At 33.5% G+C, this 6,505-nt stretch overlaps 1 long non-coding RNA gene across 1 annotated transcript in view; it reads right to left on the bottom strand.

The window, feature by feature from the left end:
* Positions 1-3,048, bottom strand: part of LOC132170477 (uncharacterized) — a 9,663-nt gene extending 6,615 nt beyond the window's left edge. Inside the window, exons 1-2 of the long non-coding RNA XR_009438962.1 lie at positions 2,852-3,048; positions 47-211 (exon numbers count right to left, since the gene is read on the bottom strand). This is a non-coding gene — a long non-coding RNA (uncharacterized LOC132170477). The remainder of the gene's footprint in view (positions 1-46; positions 212-2,851) is intronic.
* Positions 3,049-6,505: the final 3,457 nt, after the last annotated feature.

The raw sequence follows: 6,505 nt of genomic DNA, 5'->3' as shown, positions 1-6,505 counted from the left end.
CTATAATTCCAATTTAGACAGCAAATCAAGCTGCAAAACCAATCACCTGTCTGGCCATACTTGTTGACTGTTGGAAGTGGGTGCTGGCTCATATATATTAGCACAAAATATCCTCTTGAGAGTTGCTACCTGATCTTCCGGTCGAAAGAAAGCCATGCATTGCTTCTAGCATCCTCTGGAATTTGTCATCTACAACAATGTGTTAGTCCTCCTAACAAAGAACACAGCAAACAAGAACTATGATCAATAAGCCTAGCTTTCTTGGTGAAGTCAAACATAAAACAACATTTATGGTATCATATTTAAAGCAGCTCATCTGATGAGCAAATAGTTCCAGACTTTGACAAATATAGTAGAAAGAAATAAAACTTGGCCAAAAAATAGTACTTTTCCAAGATACTCTTTTGAAGTAATATAACAGTAATTCATAAAATATCATATCCACATATTGAACTGCAAATACATGTAACATAACTCATATATGAATACAAGTAAAAGATATCATAAAATGATTTGAACTTCTACTGCGTACATGGGTTATGCCTCTTTTTGGCATATTTTATACATTTTCTTACTTATCAAAAAGAAAGAAAGAAAAAAAATAAAATAAAAAAAAAACAAAAAATCATTCTTAACCCCTACAGTTCATTAGGCCAAGTCTCAGAGTTTATTTCTCGGGGAAAAAAGAACCCAACAAGTCACAACTTTTTTTCTCATTCTCATTCTCATTTCAGTTTACCACTCCACAACCAAATAAGAAAAAACCTCAAATCATTGTATTTGTTCTAATTTGGCTACTGCATATCTAAACAGACGATGAAAGTAACTAATAAGAAAATATTTTCATGAAATTCCCAGGATTAAGATAAAGGGATAACCCACACCTAATATCTGACTCAAAAACCTCACCACCTTGCAAGCTGAGCTCTTAACTTGCAGGATTATTTTCTATTACATTTTTTGGCTGCAAATTAGGAAACTGTTTGGTTTCTTGGCAGATAGATCTCATCTTGAGGCATGAATCAGCTACCTGTGGCCCAAACTCAACCATAGGTTTGGACTTGTGGTCCTCCGAGGCGGAATAGGTACTAGAAATTTAAGCAAAAAATAGCTTCAGGTGCTGCTTTATTTGAACTGACTATAACATATTCTATGGCTTTTCATCATTTTGAGATGAAGTAAAAAACAAGGATGTTGTTGTTTGGCACTTCATCTAATGGAGCTTCTAGGCTATTTTGGTCTAATTGCTCAAGATACTTTAATGAGCCTGTTTGACTTGAATTTTTGCGTTCGGTTAAAAGTTACAATATCAAGATACACAATACACACTGTTTGAACAATTTAAGCTCTTAGAGTAATTGGTTGTGTTATATTTCTCAAACACCATGATAAAGATATCCCTCCCAGACTATTTGTCCATCTTTCATAGTCCAAACTTGGAACATAAATTAGTGTTTCAGAACCAGATAATAAATAAATAAATTTTAAAACTACACCCACTAACTTGTCAAAACTACCATAAAGATTGGAACTTTCATGATTATGACTTCAATATGGTCATAAATTAGGAAAGTGATAAAATCCTGCTCATTGACTTTTTCAATATAGACAATCTAATGGATATCCATAAAATTGGACAAGCAATTTAGGATGGAGTCAGCAATGGCTGCAAAAGTTTAAACTTTTAGAGAGCAATCTCATTTTGACAATATCATGGATATAAATAACATTGTGGTTTAGGGGCAGCAGCTATATAATTTTAAGTCCAATGCATTGATTCTAGCAAAAAGAGGCAGGCTGCAGAGTTTTCGAGGTAGCAGCAAATAACAGGACATTTTAAGGCTTGTTTTGATCAATTATTTGTTGGCTAATGTCCAGGGAAATATGTGGGGTTTTAGATTTTTGATAAGGTAAGCAAAGTTGTTTGATTTGGATTGCAAAGAGGGAAGACAAGAGAGGTTCAAGGGGCTGTTCTCTAGCTGTGAGAGAGAGAGAGAGAGCACCCAACGCTCTTGATCTGCGTTCAAATTAGACCATAACTGAAAACATCAACAACCTGACCTCAAAAGATGGTGTTCAAACTTTTATTTTGCTTTTTCTTTTCTTTTTTTTTGAACAAAGTCTTTCAGCAGCAAATCCACAAACCAAACAAAGACATCTATACCCAAAACATATGCTAAGTTTCCTTTCAACAGAGAATCTTTAACCAGCTGATGTTGATCTTTAAAGATCTACCAAACACATGTAGTATGAGAATGCAAAAACACAAAAAAAAACCAACAATACAGATTACCCTCATTTGAACAATTAACCACATAACAGAAGTACATAATAAAATGATATTCAAACTACAAAAATCATGACCGGTTTATCAAAACTGTCCTCAAAAGTTGGTGAAAGCTTTAAATCCAAATAAACACGCTGGGAGAAAGCTTTGAATCCAAATAAACACGCTGCTTCAACCAAATGTGCAGCACACAATGTATACAGTACATACCACCCTCTATCCTACGCAAATTTAAGGAAAATTCTCAGTCCCCCTGACATCTCAGCAAACCACAAGCACAAGTAAAATCACAGATCCACATATGTTGGTTACTTCTAACATCCATTAGCACAGAAACAGTAACAAAACCACCCTATCTCTATGCACAGAAACAATATAAATTTCCCAACTTTTTTTCTTCCAAATCAAAATTTTCCGTTTTGCTCCCCAAAACCAAAACTTTCAGTCTCTCAGCACCAAAATAAAGACAACCCAGAAGATAAAAAAAACCCAAAATAATATAATAATAATAATAATAATAATAATAAAAAAGTTAAAAAAAAAAAAAGAAGGAAGAGACTTCACCTCCAGAAGTCTTCCACGGCACTGAAGGCGTAGATCTAATTAAAAAAGCTACCCCAAGCAGCCTGCTTGGACTTGGCAGGAGGGATATCGAACCAGAAGGTCTGTCCAGCTAGTGGGACTGGATTCATCACCGGTTTGGTCGGCTGAATCTACTCATCGTCTCCCTGATCTCCAGCTCCTCCAGCCCAAGGGTTGTGCGTGGGTTGGTACGTGTGTATTTATAGGTAGGAAGAGTGGCAAATGATGGGCTTTTCTGTTTTATTTCAGACTTTCATTTTTTTACGTCAAATGTCCAACATGCTCCATCTCAGGAAACCAAAGCCCATTTAACTGACATATGCACCCATGCTTTAAACCCCATCCGGCGTCGACCCGAAGTTATTTATTTATTTATTTTTTATTATTATTATTATTTTTTTACATGTAATCCCGAAGTTTCTGACACCTTTTAGAGCATCTCCAGCAGTGTAGCTAAAATAGAAATATTAGCTACATTTAACTATTTTTGTCATTTTTTTTGCTCCAACAGAATAGCATTATATTAGCTATTATACCTTAACTGCTACAGTGAATAGCTTTATATTGGTATTCACTGTAACACATTAGATTGTTGAATATAATATTATTTTCACATTATTTTCTCTCTCTTCTCTCTTCATGAATTTATGATACAAATTCAAGTCTTTTGGTTCACTAAAAACTCAAAGAATAGTATGCATATAATTGACAAACTAAAAATGGAAAAATAAAAATAACACACAGGTATGCTGCGTGAATCAATTCTATTGCAATTTACAAGATGGTGCAAAAGCGGTTGCATATAAAAAAAAATTAAAAAATAATATTTAATAAAATAAAGAATCTGTTGGAGTTGGTATTAAAAAATGAGTAATTAAAATAGAGAATTGTGTTTTTTGATTAAGTAGAATACCTCTTACTGGTGGAAATACTCTTAGGAATAAGAGGTAATACTTGAGTTCGAATTTTATCTCTTCAATTTACATCTCATTTTAATTAAATAAATTAGCGTGTTAACTTGTTAAGTATAAGAGAGAATGTTAAAATATAAACATATTATTCTTTAAACTTTTGTCCAACACTTTTTTAAGTTGACGATTGGATTTATATGACCCACATACGAGTCATATGGATTGAATAATAAATTTGAAAAAAACACAAAAAAACACAAAAAATGAATGGAATTTAATGTGAGTTGAAAAGGAAAAAGGAAAATAAATTTTATCTTATTAGCAAACAATGATAACTTATGGGAGGTTTGAATAAACCCCATATTATCTTCCACTCTCTTTTTAGGTTGCGTTTGAGGAATAGAGTTTTTAAGTTAAAAAAAAACGTTTTTAAACTTTTGTCACAAGTGTGTTTCGGCTATTTTTGAGTTTTTTAGACCCTTAAAAGTGCTTTCAATTTTTTTTTACCAAACAAGTACTTTTTTTTTTTTTTTTTTCAAACGAACGTTTTAAGTATTAAACGCACTTTTAGGCCCCTCAAACATACACCCAAAGATGCCATTATTTATTTATTCTCTTTAGATTGAAGTACTTTGGTGTGACAAACATTCCTTCCCAATCCTCCAAATTTATTCATTTGCATGTGTGAGGCAAAAGGCACAACTTTATCAACTTATTCCTTTCTTGAAGCTTTTATATGTAGCTTTTATAGTTGGCGGCAATTCATATGTTATTTATTTATGATGTGGTGTGACACATCGTTAATTAAATAAACCTATTTGAATTTTTTTTTTTTTTTAAAAAAAAAAAACACTAATTATCAAAATTAAAAACTTTGGAATTAAAATAGTGTGAACTTAAATTTGATTTGTCTCTTAAAAAGAAAAGGTAAGCCCAAATGTTCCACTAAGGCCCACTCTAGAACTGGGCCAACCACGTCACCTGTAGGCCCATCAAATGGTGGGACCCAGAGGTTTCCTTTCTTCCTTTACCGAAACTCCAAAAGAACTCCGTCCGACCAAACTTCTTCCTACAAAATCCTTCTCTCTCTCCAAAAGAAATTGCTTGTGGTTGGATGTTTTTTTTTTTTTTTTTTTTTTTTGGTGCTTCTAAATCCTTTGATCTTCTAAAAAATAAAAACAAACTATGAAATTAAATAAAATTAATTATACGAAAAAAAAAAAAAAAAAGAGTTCACAAAGAGAACAAGGTTTTTTGAGGTCTCTATGTGGTGTTGTTCTAACATAGCATGATGAACCGTATATAATGCTTATAAGCATTTTTTGTGTGTATTATGATATGTGATGAAGAGGAATAGAGGATGTTGGCGTTGAGAGGAAATGGCAAATCGGAAGTGCCTTTTTTTGTCAATTGTATTTTTTTTTTAATAAGATCTAATGCTTTCATGTCTATTGTATTTAGTGTTTTTAAATGATGTTTTAATCTTTTATTGGAGGTTGTAAAAGTGAGGTTTTACGCCCCTTCTGATAGTAGAGACTTTTTTTTTTTTTCTTTTTTTTTTGGGTATTGTATTTAGGGGGAGAAGTAGACAATTTTACTGAATTAAAAATAAAAAATAAAAAACAAAAAACAAAAACAAAGAAAAGGACATAATATACTCCATATTTTGGTCTAACTTACATCAATGATTCAATATATACTCTATAATCTTTAAAATTGTTCACCTATGTATGAGTTTTAATTAAGAGTAACAACAATATAGTTAAGTTGTATTAAGGATCTATTTAGAAACAATTTTTTTTTTTTTTAAATTAGAATTATAGGTACTATTTTGGAATTTTTTTTAAAAAAAAATGTTAAACGACTATTTTTCTATTATTAATAAAGATTTCCTGATCGAAGAGTAGATTGCAAATTTACAATGCTCTTAAAACTACACGTCGTTTCACAGGGCATTGGGTTCGCACTTTCCCAGCTCTTTCCCGCGCGTTAGTGGGTGTTTCGGACCAAAACTACGGAGCTACAATACCTCTTTGCCCAATCACTGCCTGACGCGTGGATAAAAGCATTCCTCTACGCCTACTTGAGTCTCAACTCTCCAGTCTTAACTACACTCTCTCACTCGCTCTCTCCTCTCGCTCTCTCACAACCGATCGCCGTTTTCGATCACTGTGAATCGCCGATCCAGATCCCGATCTGCTCTCCTCCTCTCTCTCTCTCTCACTCCTGTTTTGCATTCCTTTGTCTCTGACGCACGGCCATCAAAAAACAGGGGTAAGCTCAAAACCTAACCCTCGTTTATTGTATTTTTTTTTTTCTTTTTCTTTTTCTCGCTTTTTTTTTTAAACAATAATCGACGGCGACGAACGGGGGCTTGAATTAGGGTTAGGGTTAGGGTTAGGGGTAGGGGTAGGGTTAGGGTTAGGGTTTGAGAGAAACGATCTCTTTCGCTCTCTCCCGGGAAAAGAAAACGGAGTCAAAATTTTAAATTCTATTGTGTTGTGTCGTTTGGAGCTTTTCTTATCATCATTTCGGGTGCTAGGACCATGAGCTTCGTTTTTTTTTTTTTTTTTTGGATTTTATTGATGTGCGAGATCTCAGAGATTGGAAAATTTTTTGGAAGAAACAGAGGCATAACTCATCAAGATGAACAATTAGGATTTGCAATCCCACAAGAACTGTAGGACCGATTGTGTTGGGTTCAAGTTACTTGGTGGAGGTGCTT

The sequence above is a fragment of the Corylus avellana genome, chromosome ca2 (genome assembly GCF_901000735.1).
Source record: "Corylus avellana chromosome ca2, CavTom2PMs-1.0".
NCBI lineage: Eukaryota > Viridiplantae > Streptophyta > Magnoliopsida > Fagales > Betulaceae > Corylus > Corylus avellana.
This window is presented reverse-complemented; position numbering and strand designations above follow the sequence as displayed.